At 35.9% G+C, this 17,485-nt stretch overlaps 1 protein-coding gene and 1 pseudogene across 1 annotated transcript in view; both read left to right on the top strand.

Annotated features, from left to right (window-relative positions):
• Positions 1-17,485, top strand: part of IL1RAPL2 (interleukin 1 receptor accessory protein like 2) — a 1,186,660-nt gene that overhangs the window by 387,814 nt on the left and 781,361 nt on the right. The window lies entirely within an intron of this gene.
• On the top strand, positions 8,880-8,995 carry LOC111732017 (annotated as a pseudogene).

The raw sequence follows: 17,485 nt of genomic DNA, 5'->3' as shown, positions 1-17,485 counted from the left end.
CAACCGAACTGGCACTGGTGCTCAGAGCGAGGAGGTCCATCACCGCAAAAGTCTGCTTGCAGACATGCCCCTTTAAGAGGCATCTGCAGCTGCGGGGTGCTGCTGCCACATCCTCCATCCCACTCAGTTGCTGGGAATTGAGCAGCCTCATGTCTTCACCCATCCTACCTTCTGCTGTTTCAGGGTGATTTCTTAGAGTTCTTAGATTTCTCCCTAGTTGTATGGCTTATTCATATGGATCTCAGGTGATTTCCCTTGCTGTTTTCTCCTTGTTTCTGTCACAACTTTGATTTGGTCACCAGAGGGAAGAACAGAGCCTCTATCATTTCTGCCAGTTTTTTCTCCTCCAAAGAATAAATTCTTTATAGGATGTTTGTCTACCTGAGATGGAAATAACTAGACTGCTTTATTCTGAGGCCCCTCATGCTGGTGAGCACACCCCTCTTCAGAGCCACCCTTCCAATCTCTTCTACCCAAAACCCAAAGATCATCCACTGTTGGGGCTAGATCTCAAACTATAGGTGCTGTTTGTTTCCTAGGTTATTTTTAATGCTGATGGGAGTGATCTCACAGAGAGGGAAGGATCAATAACACAGGAGCAAAAAGGAACAATTGCAGGAGTTATGTGTTGAAAAATCTAGATGGAACTCTTTAGTAGGAATAGGGATACATCATCTCTTACAGAATTAGAAGGCAGAGAGTGTAGAAAAATCATCAGATGAAATTATGTGTACATGAGATGGGGAAGTATGCTGGGTAAGGGACAAGGAAATGAGCTATTGCCAGCTGATTTGATAAGAGTGGAAAAGGTATTCTTTTATTTTGAAAGTACAAAAACAAACATACTAGGTAAGTGCAGGAACATTTCTGGGCAATGTTGTGTGCTATTAGAGATTTGGGGTCATGCAGTTGAAATGGAGCTAATCTGCACAGTTATATGGTTTTCTCCAACAATGCTCTGGAACTGAAAGAGAGAACTAAAAGAAGATGTCAAATGATACATCTGATAAGAGGTTAAGATCCAAAATATATAAAGAACATATACAACTTAAACCCAAAAAACAAACGATCCAATTTGAAAACTGAATAGAGGACCTGAATAGACATTTCTCCAAAGAGAACATACAAATAGCCAACAGACATATAAAAAAATGTTCAACATTCATTGCTATAAACAAAGACAATGCCTTGACTTCCTAAAACCAAACCCTTTTTGCTTCAGTTTTATTTTAGACCTAGTTTTGGTCCATGCTGAGTTGCTAAATGGTTGGTTTGCTCACACTCCTTCTTGCTAACCTTTCTAGACAGCTTCTGGCTTACTCTACCTAGTAATTTGCTCCATAATAATGGCTAATGTAAGAAGTCTCCTAGTTTCTTCATTTTTAACAAGGATTCTTAACACCCTCTGTAGGTGATAATGTGCAATTACAGATATAAAGTGTCCCCCAGGGAATGTCCGCTCACAGATGCCACCAGGATTTTTGTAGTGCAACTGTTAAATGTAATGAAAACAAACAATTAGATTCTCCAAACATTCAGCTCAAATAAAATTTTAATTAAAAGTTAAAAAAAAAATGTTCAACATCACTAATCAGGGAAATGCAAATTAAAATCACAAAGAGATATCACCTCACACCTGTCAGAGTGGCTATCATCAATAAATCAACAAATAACAAGTGCTGGCAAGGATGTGGAAAGAAAGAGAACCCTTGTACATTGTTGTTGGATTGTAAATTAGTGCAGTCACTAAGGAAAATAGCATGGCAATTTCTGAAAACATTAAAAATAGAGCTGCCATACAATTCAGAAATTCCACTTCTTGGTATTTATGTGAAAGAAACAAAAACACTAATTTGGAAAGATATATGTATCCCTGTGCTCATTGCAACATTACTGGTAATAGCCAAGTTATGAAAGCAACATAATACCTATCAATAGTTGACTAGATTCCTCAAACTCTTCCAAAAAATTGAAGAGTAGGCAATACTTCCTAACTCATTTTATAAGGCCAATATTACTCTGATACCAAAACCTGTTAAAGAAAACACACAAAAAAGAATACTACAGAACAATATCAGTCATGAAAACAGATGCGAAAATCCTAAATAACATACTAAGGAACCAAAAACAACAGCATATTAAAAAAGATTATACAGCATGATCAGGTGGGCCTCATCCCAGGGTCACAGGGATGGTTCGACATATACAAATCTATTAATGTGATACACCACATAAACAAATTAAAAAATAAGAATCATAAGATCATATCGATAGATGCAGAAAAATCCTTCAACAAGATACAACATCCGTTTATGATCAAAACGCTTCACAAAATCAGTATAGAAGGAAAATACCATGTATGACAAACTCCCAGCCAATATTATACTTAATGGTGAAAAACTAAAAACCTTCCCTCTAAGATCAAGAACAAGGCAAGGCTGTGCATTATCACCACTGTTATTCAATAGAACGTTGGAGGTCCTAGTGAGTACAATCAGACAAGAGAAAGATATAAAAGGCACCCAAATAAGAAATGAAGTGGTCAAACTGTCACTATTTGCGGATGACACGATTCGCTATATAAAAAATACTAAAGATTCCATAAGAACACAACTAGAAACAATAAGCAAATACAATAAAGTTTCTAGATACAAAGTCAACGTTCAAAATTCCATAGGAATCCTATACTCTAATAATGAAGTAAGAAAAAGAAGTAGAAAACATAATTGCTTTTGTAATTGCAACAAAAGAATAAAATACCTAAGAATAAATTTGATGAAACATGTGAAGGACCTATATAATGAAAACTACAAGATCCTATTAAAAGAAATCAAAGAAGATACAAAGAAATTGAAAGATATTGCATGTTTTTGGATTGGAAGAATCAGCATAGTTAAAATGACCATATTACCTAAAGCAGTATATAAATTTAATGCAATCTCTCTCAAAATCTCATCAATATTATTTAAAGAAATAGAACAAAAAAATACCAGATTTGTATGGAAGCCCAAAAGACCCTGAATTGCCAAAGCCATCCTGAGAAAAAAGAACGAGGCTGGAGGCATCACTCTGCCCAACTTCAAATTATACTACAAAGCAACAATAATCAAAACGGCATGGTATTGGCAGAAAAACAAGCACACAGACCAGTGGGACAGAATTGAGAGTCCAGAAGTAAACCTATATTTATATGGGTAAATTATTTCTGACAAAAATGCCAAAAACGAGGGAAGAAGAGGGAGGTAGATGAGGTAAATGGGATCAAATATGTGGTGACAGAAAGAAATCTAACTATGAGAGGTGAAAACAGAATGCTTTACTGTTAAATTATACACCTGAAACTTACTGGATTTTGTTAATGAATATCATCATACATACATACATACATACATACATACATTCATACATACATACATACATACATAAATATAGGTGAATAGATAAAGAAGATATGTTATATACATAAAATGGAATATTATCTACAATAAAAGAATGAAATTTTGCCATTTTGTCACAACATGGATGAACCTAGAGGGTATTCTGCTAAGTGAGATAAGTCAGAGAAAGACAAAAACCATAGGATTTTATTTACATGTGAAATCTTAGAAAAGAACGAATAAAGAAATCAAAATAAAAACAGATCATAGATATAAAGAACAAGCTGATGGTTGTCAAAGAGGAGGAGGGTATTGGAATAAAAATGTTTAAAAATAATCATTTGTATATTATCTGAGAAAAGCACAGAATATCAAGAAAGCATAAGAACGAGGTGTCATGTTGGAAAGGCAGTCAAAATGGGAAGACAAAGAACCAGAAACCATATGAGAGAACAGAACAGAGATCCAGATATAATGGAGTCAAGTAATGTAACAACTGCAGAGTTCAAAAAACTGGTTAAAAAAATGCTCAATGAACTTTTGGGAAGTGTAGATAAATTCAGTGAGAACTTCAACAAAGAGATAAAAAACATAAAAATGGAAGTGGAAATTATAAAAAAGAACCAGTCCGAAATGAAGAACCAGTCTGAAATTTAATATACTTCTTATCTGAAATGAGAAGTATATTAAATGGAATAAACAAAGGAATAAACAAAGTGAACAAAGAAGAGGATCCAATGCCCTATATAGAGGGCAGGACAGCCAATCAGGACACTCAATCAGAATGGCAAGAAGAAAGATGCCAAGACTATAAAAATAATTTAAGGAGGATATGGGATACTATTAAAGCTCCAAATGTTCATCTGATCAGCATAACTGAAGACAATCAAGATGCTGAACAGCTGTTTGGAGAAATAATGATGGCAAACTTCCCTAACCTGGTGAAGAAAATGGACACAAAACCCCAAAAAGCTCAGAGAATCTCAAAAACCAGGGATCCAAAGAGGCCTACACCAAGACACATCATAATTAAAATGCCAAAGTTTCAATATGAAGAAAGAATATTAAAAGCATCAAGAGAAAAACAAGTAATTACCTACAAGGGAACACCCATAAGACTAGCTGCTGATTTCTCAAAAGAAACTATGCAGGACAGAAGGGCTTGGCAAAAAACATTCGACGGGATGAAGACCCAAGATATACAATCAAGAATAATTTATCCAGCAAAGCTATCATTTAGAGTTTAAGGACAGATAAAGAACTTTCCAGACAAAAATAAGCTAGTGGAATTCATCACCGCCACACTAGTATTACAGTAAATGTTGGAGGGATTTCTTTAAGAAGAAAAAACATGCATCAACAACAAGAATAAAGAATGGTAACAACTACATCCCTATCAATAAATACCTTAAATGGAAAAGAATTAAGGGTTCCAACCAAAAGATAGAGTGGCTGAAAGGATAAGAAAACAAGACCCCTACATATAAAAAGGAAAGGTGTGGAAAAAGATATTGCTTTGATGGACCCAGAAGGTGTTTAAGTCAGACAGAGAAAGATAAACACTATATGATTTCACTTATATGTGGAATCTAAGGAATAAAAAGAACAAACTAATCAAAAACAGATTCACAAATAAAGCAGACAGTTTGGTGTTGGACAGAGGGGAGAGGGTTTGGGGGTCTGGGAGAATGGAGAATGGACTAAAGAAGTACAAATTAGTAGCTGATGGATGGTCATGGGGATGTGAAGCATGGCATAGGGAATGCAGTTAGCATTAATATGTTGGCTAGGTTGAGGGTCAGGGGAGAGAGGGTGCAATTGGGGGAATCGTTTTATAAACTATATAGATGTCTAACCAATGTACTGTATACCTGAAACAAAATTTTAAAAAATTAGAAAACAAACAAACAAACAAAAAACAGTATAATATAGTCTCATTTTTGTAAGATGGAGAGAGGGAGAGAGAGGGGAGGAGAGAGAGAGAGAGAGAGAGAGAGAGAGAGAGAGAGAGAGCGAGCACACTATAAATGGCTGTCATCTTGTCATTTAGATTTTGACTTAACAGTCATTTCTTCATGATGAATTTATCTCACCCTTCCCCACAGTCACTGTTGATCACATAATCCTGATTTATTTTCTTCATAGCATACATTCTGGCCTATGATTGTGATAAAGCCAAATGACATCTTTCCCTGTGTACAAGGCAAACATTTAATTTCATGTTTGGTGTTTGCAATTTCTTACTTAGTTTTCTGTCCTCGAATCTTAAACTTACTTCAGCATTATTATCTCTCCCATTCATACCATTTTTTTTTTCTTTCTACACAGTACTTCGGTCACATTTCTCTGCTCTCTCATTCCTTTGAGTATATCTTTTCTTCTATAGCTCTTCCATCCTTCCTCAATTCCTTCTTCATCTTTCATTTCTTTATCAAATCCTCTTATAGATTCACTCCCTACCACATCATATATTGCTATATTTTCTTGTGCTTTCCCTTTCATGTGGAATATATTCTCTCAGCAAAGTACTTGTTAATATTTCTTATAACTTCCTCTCTGAAGGTTATTTTCATGACCAGCCTGAGCTTCAGGAAAAGAATAGCTATTATTACTATGAAATTACAATTAAAAGTCTACTTTCCATTTATAGCTGTAGGTTTTTTTGATCATTTAATGTTAGTAATTAAACTGAAAATAGAATGATTTGTGGATACTTGGGATAGCATAAAACAGATACAAGTAGAGCTCTTTATGGGTGACACTGGGAGTTTGGGGCATATTTGCCCTCTGTTAAGATGACAGGTGTCAGGGTCCTTACCTGAGACTGTTCTAGGAATCTAAAAACATTGATGATATCATCATCAGTCTCTAGACTGATCGTTTGTATAAATATTGCTGTTTAATGTTCAAAAATGGTATGATGATTCTCCCATTAACCCTGGCTCTTTCCTAGAAAAAATAAGACAAAAGAAACAAAAGTACACTCACACCTAATCAATAACTGCATCTACCAAAGTACAAAATAAAATTAACTTTGAAGTAAGAAAGCTTTTAAAATGTTTTTAAGATAAATTTCAGTCAAGATGATGAAGTAGGTAAATGCTGTGTTTGCTTCCCCTAATGATCACATCAAAATTACAACTAAATTACAGGAAAACCACCACTCAGAATTGTCTGAAGTTTAGCTGAACAGAAGTCATACAACTAAGGACATACAGAAGAAGCAATCACAAGACCAGTAGGAGGGGGTGAAATATGCAGTGGGCTGGTCCCACACCCGCATGTGGTGGTTAAAACTCGGAAGGGATATCTAGCTGCAGAGTTCCCACCGAAGAAGCAAGGGGTCCCAGCCCCACATCAGGCTCCCCAGCCCAGGGTTACAGTGCTGGAAAGAGAAGTCATCATAACGTCTGGCTGTAAAAACCAGTGGAGATTGTAGCTGAGTGAGATAAAGGGCAGCTGAAAATCCCAGGAGTTCCTTGTAAAGGGCTTTCACAGGGACGTATTGACTGACAGACTCACTCACCCTGAGTTAAAGTGCTAGAGAAGTAGCTCGAAAGGCACCAGGTACATATGAAGAGGAACTGATTTGTCTGGTTTCAGGGCAAGGGCTGAACAGGCAGTTTTCTTTCAGACAGAAGTACTGGTAAAATCCATTGTTCCGTTGTTGATCCTTCCCACTTCCCTGAATGTAGACTCAGGCTAGTGTCATATCTGAGTCTCCATCACCTGGCTAACACTATTTGCCCTGCCTTAGTGATTCTCTGAGACCCTGTCCCACCTAACGTGTAGACCCATTCAAGCCCCTTTCAGTGGCTTTTCCATATAAATGGCCTATCTTGGCTCATGCTACAGACTTTCCTAAAATTTTTCAAAGGCTCACAAATCTCAAACAAGCAGCATCTGGCCTTGACATATCCTGTTCCTCTTGCTGAGCAGCCCCAAGCTCAGTAGTAGTGGCAGCGAGCCTCGGTTAATGACTTGGCCTCTTGAGTCACCTTTAGTCTAGTACAGGTGGTAGTCATCTGCAGATTGCTTGGTGGCTTATGCCAGGTGGCCCTGGGCAAGGCATAGCCTTTAGGTTGAACATGGCCTGTGGCAGGGCTCCACCCAGGAGGCCCTGGAACCACCCCGCCCAGTGGCTGCCTTTGAACTCAGCCAGAATACTACCCAAAGCTGCATCTGAGGAGGACACACCCAGAGCACAGGTTGAACAGGCACCAGAGCCTTGCTAAAGTGAACCCTTCTCTGTAGTGTAAGACCCTGCACAACCACTCCTCCGCCGTAGTCAGATGACTGTCCTCACACAAATCAGCCCAAGGGTCAATCCCTCCAATTGACATGTAAACAGTAACTAAGGCTCAGCTACAACAAGAGGGCACACAGAAGCCACACAAGGGAAACACCTAGAGCACCTGGCTCAGGTGACCAGAGAGATAGTGCCACAGGGACCCTACAGGACATCTACTATATGAGGTCGCTCTACTAAGACCAGGAGACACAGCAGCCTGACTTAATACATCAAAACAAACACAGGGAGGAAGCCAAAATGCAAAGACAAACAACACATGTCTCACATGAAAGAATATAACAAACCTCCAGAAAAAGAATTAAACAAAACAGAGATAAGCAATCTACCAGATGCAGAGTTCAAAACGCTGGTTATAAGGATGCTCAATGAACTTAGGGGAAGAGTAGATGAACTCAGTGAGAATTTTAACAAAGAAAAGACACATAAAAATGGAGATAGAATACATAAAAAAATAACCAGTCAGAGATGAATAATGCAATTACTGAAATAATGAATACATTAGAGGGAATCAACAATAAATTGGATGAAACAAAGGATTGAATCAGCAGTTTACCATATAAGGTAGCAGAAAACATCCAATCAGAAGAGCAGTAAGAAAAAAATAATTCATAAAAAGGAGGATAGTTTAAGGGGCCTCTGGAAAACATCAAGCATACCAACATTAGCATCCTAGGAGTATCAGAAGGAGAAAAGAGAGAGAGAGAGAGAGAGAGAGAGAGAGAGAGAGAGAGAGAGAGAGAGAGGAATTGAAAAGCCATTTGAAGAAATAATGATGGAAACCTTCCTTAATCTCATGAAGGAAATAGACATACAAGCCCAGGAAGCACAGAGTCCAAAACAAGATGAACCCAAAGAGGCCTGCTCCAAGACACATCATAATTGTAATGCCAAAGTTTAAGACAAAGAAAGAATCTCAAAAGCAGCAAGAGAAAAGCAGGTAGTTACCCACAAGGGAGCTCCATAAAAACATCAGCTGATTTCTCAACAGAACATTGCAGGACGGAAAGGATTAGCATGAAATCTTCAAAGTGATGAAAAGCAAGGACCTACAACCAAGATTACTCTACTCAGTAAAACTATCATTTAGAATCAAAGAACAGATGGACATGGTTTCATAGTGTAGCAGTTAGCACGTCTGCTTTACATACAGAAGTTCCTGGGTTCATACCCCAGTGGAGCCATGGTCCATGGTCTACGGCCATGCCACCCTGAACAAGCCCGAAGTCTGATCTTGGAAGCTAAGCAGGGCCGGGCCTGGTTAGTACTTGGATGGGAGACCACCTAGGAAGACCAGGTGCTGTAGGCATAAATAATAATAGTAATAATAAATAAATAAAAAGAATCAAAAGACAGATAGAGTTTCCCAAACAAGAAAAGGCCAAGGGATTTCATAATCATCAAGTCAGTATTATAGGAAATGTTAGAGAGACTTTTTTAAGAATACGAAAAAATAAGGAAAAAGAGAAAAAATATATTAATAATAAAATGGCAATAACTACATATCTAAATGTAAATGGATCAAACGCTTCAATCAAAAGACATAGTGTGGCTGAATAGATAAGAAAATAAAACCTTTACATATGCTGCCCACAGTAGATTCACATCAGATCGGAAGACACACACCAACTGAAAGTACAGGATAGAAAAAGATATTTCATGAACATGGAAACATCCAAAAACACAAAAGCTGGGGTAGTAATATTTATACCAGACAAAATTAACTTTAAAACAAAGGCTGTAAAAAAATAAAAAGAAGGACCCAAAGCAATCCAAAACACTGCTTTGAGGGGACATGTACATTCACATGTTCATTGCACCATTATTTATAATACCTAAGATATGGAGGCAACCTGGGTATTCATCAATGGATGAATGGATAAAGAAGAGGTGGTACATATATGCAATTGAATATTATTCAGCCATAAAAATAAAGAATTATATCTGCAACAACTTGGATAGACTTGGAGGGTATTGTGCTGAATGAAGTTAAGTCAGACAGAGAAAAACAAATGCCACATGATTTCACTTATATGTGGAATCAAAGGAGAATGGGATCTTAATAGATGGATATGCCAAGTGAAGTGACAAGGACATGGTAAAGAGCTTTCTTAAATAAACCAAAAAAAGAGAAACAAACTCGTAGATACAAAGAACATTTTGATGGTTTCCGAGTGGGAGGGGAGTTTGGGGAGTGGGTGAAAATGGGCAAGGGGTTAAAAAGTACAAATTGGTAGTTACAAAATAGTCACGATGATGTAAATTATAGCATAAAGAATATAGTCAATAATATATTAATAACTATATATGGTGTAAGATGGGTATTGGGTTTATTGCATTGATCACTTCATAAATTATATCATTATCTAATCACTATGTTGTACACTTGAATCTATATTCTATGTTATCTGTAACTGGAAAATTATTTAAAATTATAGGATCATGGACAGGTATATTTAATTTTATTTATTTTTGTTACTTTTTAAATTAATTAATTGATTAACTAATTATTTTTTTATTATGGCGACATAGTTAATGAAATACAGTATCGAGTGTACAATTCAACAGTATGGCATATAATATTGCATTGTGAGTTCACTACCCATGGTTATATTTGTTACCACATATTTGACCATTTTTACTCCAACTACCTCTCCCCTCCCCCCCAACCTTAGGTAACCACAATTCTATTGCCCAGGTCCATGAGTTTCTATTCGTTTGTCCTATTCATTTGTTGCTTTTAGGTTTATATCCCACATATAAGTGATATCATGTGGTTTTCAACTTTTTCTGTCTGGCTTATTTCACTTAGCATGATTATCTCAAGGTCTATCCAGGTCGCAAATAGCAGTATTTCATCTCTTCTTATGGCTGAGTAATATTCCATTGTATATATGTACCACAGCTTCTTATCCAATCATCTATCATAAGAAACTTCTGTTGCTTCCATTTCCTGGCTACCGTGGATAGTGCTGCTATGAACATCGATGTGCAAATATCTTTTGAGATATGGGTTTTCGAGTCCTTGGAGTAAATACCCAGTGCAAGGATTGCTGGATCATATGGTAGATTAATTCTTAGTTTTCTGAGGAACGTCCATACAGTTTTCCACAGTGACTGTACCAATTTGCAGTCCCACCATCAATGTAATGGGTTCCTTTTTCTCTGCATCCCCTTTAACACTTGTTATCACTTGTCCTGTTGATAATAGCTATTCTAACAGGTGTGACATGGTATCTCATTGTAGTTTTGATTTGCATTTCCCTAATAGCTAGTGATGTTGAGCATATTTTCATATGTTTGTTGGCCATTTGTATGTCTTCTTGAGAAAAGTGTCTGTTCAGGTCCTCTACCCATTTTTCAATTGGATTGCTTGTTTGTTTGTTTGCTTGTTTGTTTGTTTGTAGTTATTGAGTCATATGAGTTCTTTGTATATTTTGGATATTAGGCCCTTATCAGAGACGTTGCTTGAAAATATCTTCTCCCATTCTGATGGTTGTCTCTTTACCTTGTAGATAGTTTCTGTTGCTAGGTAAAAGTTTTTTTTTTTTTTTTTAGTTTGATGTAGTCCCATTCATTTATTTTTGTTTTTACTTCCATTGCCTTTGAGGTCAAATTCATAAAGTCTTCTTTAAGTCAAAGTCCATGAGCTTAGTTCCTATGTTTTCTTCTATGCATTTTATTGTTTCAGATCTTATATTCAGCTCCTTAATACATTTTGAATTAATTTTGGTGTGTGGTGATAGACAACACTCTAGATTCTTTCTTTTGCAGGTGGCTTTCCAGTTTCCTGGCACCATTTATTGAAGAGACTTTCTTTTCTCCACTGTATGTTTTTTACTCTTTTGTCAAAAATTATTTGTCCGTATAAATATGGGTTTATTTCTGGACTCTTGATTCTGTTCCACTGGTCTCTGTCTGTATTTTTTTTTTCTGCGAATATTATGCTGTTTTGATTATTGTCGCTTTATAGTATAATTTGAAGTCGAGCAGAGTGATGCCTCCAGCCTCGTTCTTTTTTCTGAGGATGGCTATTGCAATTCAGAGTCTTTTGTGCTACCATACGAATCTGATGACTTTTTGTTCTATTTCTTTAAAAAATGCCAATGATTTTTGATGTGGATTGCATTAATTCTGTATAATGCTTTAGGCAAAGAGGTTATGTTGATTCTTCCAATCCAAGAACACGGAATATCTTTCCATTTCTTTGTATCTTCTTTTATTTTTTTTGAAGAGGGTTTTGGTAGTTTTCATTATTTAGGTCCTTCACAAGTTTGTTAAATTTATTCCTAGGTATTGTATTCCTTTCATTGCAATTGCAAAAGGAATTATGTTTTCCACTTCTTTTTCTGACACTTCATTATTAGAGTATAGGAACGCTATGGTGTTTTGAACATTGATTTTGTATCGAGAAACATTACAGTATTTGCTTATTGTTTCTAGTAGCGTTCTTGGGAAGTCTTTAGGGTATTTCATATAGACAACCATGTCATCTGCAAATAGTGACAGTTTGACTTCTTCATTTTCTATTTGGATGCATTTTATATCCTTCTCTTGCCTGATTGCACTTGCTAGCACATCCAGTGTTATCTTAAATAACAGTGGCAATAGCACACAGCCTAGTCTTGTTCCTTGTCTTAGGGTGAAGGCATTTAGTTTTTCATCATTAAGTATAATGTTGGCTGAGAGCTTGTCATATATGGCCTTTATTATGTGAAGGTACTTTCATTCTGCACCGATTTTGTTAAGTGTTTTGATCATAAATTGATGCTGTATCTTGTTAAAGACTTTTTCTGCATCTATTGATATGATCACATGGTTCTTATTTTTTAATTTGTTTATATGGTATATCACATTAATCAATTTGGGTATGTTGAAAAACTGTGTTCCCCTGTGATGAGGCCCACTTGTTAGTGGTGTGTAATCTTTTTAATATGTTGCTGTATTTGGTTCGCTAGTATCTTATTTAGGATTTTTGCATCTGTGTTCATGAGAGATATTGGTCTTTAGGTTTCTTTTTTCCTATTATCTTTACCAGGTTTTAGTATCCGGGTAATATTGCCTCATTAAATGAGTTAAGAAGTATTGCCTCCTCTTCAATTTTTTTGGAAGAATATGAAGAGAATAGATATTAAATCTTTGAATGTTTGGTAGAATTCACTGGTGAAGCCATCTGGTCCTGGACTTTTACTTTTTGGTAGGTTTTCGATGATGTTTCGATTTCCTTACTGCTGATCAGTCTATTTAGATTTTCTAGTTCTTCTTGATTCAATCTAGAAAGGTTGTATCTTTCTAAGTACTGGTCCATTTCTTCTAAGTTATTAAATTTGGCGTTATATACTTTTTCATAGTATTCTTGAATAATCCTTTGTATTTCTGAAATGTCATTATAATTTCCCCTCTTTCATCCCTGATTTTGTTTATTTGTGTCCTTTCTCTTTTTTCTTTATTGAGTCTAGCCAGTGGCTTGTCAATTTTATTAACCTTCTCAAAGAACCAGTTCTTTGTTGCATTTATTTTTTCTATTGTTTTTTTGTTTGTTTGTTTTCAAATTCATTTATTTCCACTCTAATTTTGATTATTTATTTCCTTCTCCTGACTTTAGGCTTCATATGTTCTTCCTACTCTATATTTTTTAAGATGAGGCATTAGGTTGTTTAGTTGAGTTTGTTTTTGTTTTTGGAGGTAGGCCTGTAATGATATGAACTTTCCTCTTATGACCGCTTTTGTCGTGTCCCAAAAGTTTTGATATGTTGTACTATTATTACCATTCATTTCTATGTATCTCTTGATCTCTCTTTTTATTTCTTCTTTGATCCAGTCATGCTTCAGCAGTATGGTGTTTAATGTCCCTGTATTTATTTGTGGTTCTTCTCTCTTTCTTTTTAAAGTTGACACCAACTTCAAAGCATAATCAGAGAATATGGTTGATATGATTTCAACCCTCTTATATTTGTTGAAGCTATCTCCGTGTCCCACTATATGCTCAGTCCTTGAGAATGTTCCATGTGCACTAGAGAAGAATGTATAAGCAACTGTTTTTGGATGATGGCTCTGTAAATGTCAATTATGTCCAGTTGGTCTAATGTGTCATTTAATGATGTTATGTCCTTATTAATTTTCTGTTTGGATGATCTGTCTATACCCGACAGTGGGGTATTTAGGTCCTCTACTATGATAGTGTTTTTGTCTGTTTCTCCCTTTATTTCTGTTAATAATTGCTTTATATATTTTGGGGCTTCCTGAATGAGAGCATAGATATTAATATGTGTTATATCTTTTTCGTACATGATTCCCTTTATCATTATGAATTGTCTCTCAGTATCTTTCTTTACCTTTTTTATTTTGAAGTCTATTTCATCTGATATTAGTACCACAACTCTTTCTTTTCTCTGAATGCCATTTGCTTGGAATATCATTTTCCACCCCTTCACTTTGAGTCTATATTTATCTTTGGAACTGAGATGTGTTCTTGCAGGCAACATATGGTTGTTTTTGTTTTTGATCAAATCTGCAACTCTGTGCCTTTTTATTGGTGACTTCAGTCCATTTACGTTTTGGGGGATTATTGAAATGTGAGGAGTTCCTATAGCCATTTTATCTTTTGCTTTCTGGTTCCTCAGTGTTTCCTGTGCTTCCTTGTCCTTGAATATCTGCATTTTTTGTTGTTTTTGGTTGGGTTTTGTGGATTTTCCCTCTGGTCCTTGTTTCATGTTATATACTTCGGTTCTGAAACTTTGGTATGTGGTTACCATTATGAATATGTAGACGATAGTTATGTATATATAGCAGTCCATTTTCTTCCACGTGTGCCTTATCTCCATTAACTTTTGCAAATTCGGTATTTGAATCCTTCCCTTTTCTGTTGTCTCAATTTGTCCCTGTGTATGATGAACGTTCATTACTGTCTTGCTATAGCAAATCTCTTCTTGTCATTTAAGATTATAATTCCCTGTAGTTAGTAAGGGTTGCACTCCTCCGCTTCTATCTGCATGCTAGTTGCCTTACTCATAATTATGTGATTTTTTTTGTCTTTTTGTTTAGGTGAGCTGACTCCTTTTAGTATTTTCTGTAATTTAGGCTTTGTAGTGGAGTATTCCCTCATTTTTTTTATATTTGGAAAGGTCTTTATTTTTCCTTCATATCTGAAGGAGAGCTTAGCTGGATACATTATTCTTGGCTGATAGTTCTTTTCATTTAATAGTTTAAATATTTGATTCCACTCCTTTCTGGCTTGTAAGGTTTGTGCTGAGAAGTCCAATGATAATCAAATAGGTTTTCCTTTATGGGTTACCGTCTTTTTTCCCTGGCTGCCCTTACAATTCTTTTGTTTTGTCATTGATTTTTGATAATTTTAATAAAATGTGTCTTAGAGAAGGCTTTTTTTGAGTTGAGATAATTGGATGTTCTGTTGACCTTTCGAATTCTAAGCTCCAGCTCATTCCTTAGGTTTGGGAAATTCTCGTCAACTATTTGTCTGAAAATGCTTTCTAATCTCTGCTTTTTTTCCTCGCTTTCAAGATGCCCATTATTCTTATGTTTCCTCTCATGATGGTATCAACTATTTCTTGTTTCTCTGTCATTGTTTTTCATTCTTCAGTTGTCTCTTCTTTCTTCTCTCTTCTGACTTATTTCTAGATTTCTGTCTTCGATGTCACTAATCCTTTCCTCCATTTGGTCCATTCTTTTTCCCAAATTTGATATTTCATTTTTCATCTCTTTCATTGTTTTTTCATCTCCAGAAGTTCTATTTGGTCTTTTTGAGAGTTCCAATCTCCTTGCAAAAAAACTCATTCTGCTGATCTAGTTTTTTCAATTCCTGTAATTGTTGATATGAATTGTTTTGGATCTCATTGAGTTTTTCAAAAGTACTATCCTGAATTTTTTGTCATTTCTATGTCTTTAAGTTTATTTTCTGGAGATTTTTCTCTTTCTTTCAGAGCTGCCTTGTCAAGTTGGTTGTTCCTGATGTTTAATGTACTATTTCTGTGCCTGGGCATCAATGAAAGTGTATTCTGCTTTTTTTCCAGAAAGAAGATTTATTGTATAAAGGCCTCTTGCTAAGATGGTGTTTTTCTCTTGGTTTCCAGTAGGTGGCTTCTAAGTCTCTTGGATCCCTGTTTTATATAAAGTCTTAGTAATGCCTTTTTTTCCTTATAGATATTCAATCATGCTCGCTACCCTGTGTCTCAGTCCCTATTAGTGTTAGCAACACTTTCAGTAGCTTTTGCTCAGATTCCCTTGGGGCTCTGGGGTGTTCAGTCTTGGAGGATATGGAAGAGATGCCCTCTGGTTGGGCAGTGGAGACTGTGTCTCAGACTCGCATTCTGCATCTGCGACTGGTAATAATCAATTGTTGCTTCTCTGTCATCCCCTTTTCTCTTCCGTCCTCACTTCTCTGCTTTCTGCCATGATCTCTGGGCACTGCTGCTGCATGGAACTCACAGCTCTACCAATCAGAGCTGTTCAGGGAAACCGCTGCACCTCTTCCTTTCCCCCTCCTGCTGAGCGCTCCGGCTGCAAGAGGCAGCTTCTTTGTTTCTCCCAGTCTACTGCCCAACTCCCAGAATTCTGACTGCTGGTAGGTCTTATGCGTAGATCTCATGTTCAGTCGTTTCTGTGTGCAGGTTGGGTTTTTTGTTGTTGTTCAGTTTTAGATGTTCGGCTTATTGTTATTTCAATGGGAGTGATCTAGGGAGATTTCTTACTACTCCATGTGTCTGACGTCACTTGAAAGACAACCTTAAACTTTGTTTTCATAATGGTGGCTTTTATATTGTTTACTAATAAAACTTTCTTTCCTAGAGTGAAGAATGTCAGTGACCATTACTCAACCCTTGTGACACACCCATACATACCAAAGCCTTTATGTATCGATAGTATAGAAAAAGGAAATATTATTCTGAATTGATTCTTTTAAAATAGAGTATTCCTAAGGAGAAATAATGTGTTAAAGAAAAATATTTTCCAGGATATTTTAAAAGACTCATAATTTCATATTATCTAGCTCTATAAACACCATCTTGATGTTATTTCATTCATAAAGTTTAATTGAGATGGTATATGAGAATTCTAAGGATTTCCATATCTCAGAAAATTACTGAGATTTGTAAAGAAATGGATTGTTTAAAGACAATGGTATTACTCTGGATGGTAGGATATGATCAGTTGGAGTTTTAAATGTTCTTCTTTTCACCACTGTTATGGTATTTATATGTAATAGATTTGCTTTTATATCAGTGTTGAGTAGGAAGATAGCCTAGGATATGCTCAAATTATATTCCTGCTCCTTTTGTCTCTACAAAATATATAATGCACAACTGTTTTTAAATCACCATTTAGCATGTTATTTAGTTTTTATTATTCTGTATTACTATAAGCATCCAGTGCAAATGAGAGTGGAATCTAATATGGGCTTTAAAATCAATGCATCATCAAAAAGTTGACAATAATTTTGATATAAGTTTAGAGTATTTAATATTTGGCCAGACGCTTCTTATAATAGCAAATATTTAGGATTCTCTAGTTATATACAAGTGAACATAGCAAAGTCCTAACTGTTAGTACTTAGCCGTTTTTCACATCCTATTTAGGTTATATTTTCTCTCTCTTTCTCTCTCTCTCTCTGTCTCTCACACACACATACAGACAGACACACATACAATACACCTCAGAGATTTAAGGAAAAATAATTACTTTTTAAATATTTTGTTTATCGTTCCATAATTTTCTTTCTCATATTTCCACTTTTTCTGGAGCAGGTTGTAATACTGCTGTCAGTCTGAAACTGGGTCACTTG

This window comes from Pteropus vampyrus, unplaced genomic scaffold (assembly GCF_000151845.1).
Source record: "Pteropus vampyrus isolate Shadow unplaced genomic scaffold, Pvam_2.0 Scaffold419, whole genome shotgun sequence".
Taxonomy (NCBI): Eukaryota; Metazoa; Chordata; class Mammalia; order Chiroptera; family Pteropodidae; genus Pteropus; species Pteropus vampyrus.
This window is presented reverse-complemented; position numbering and strand designations above follow the sequence as displayed.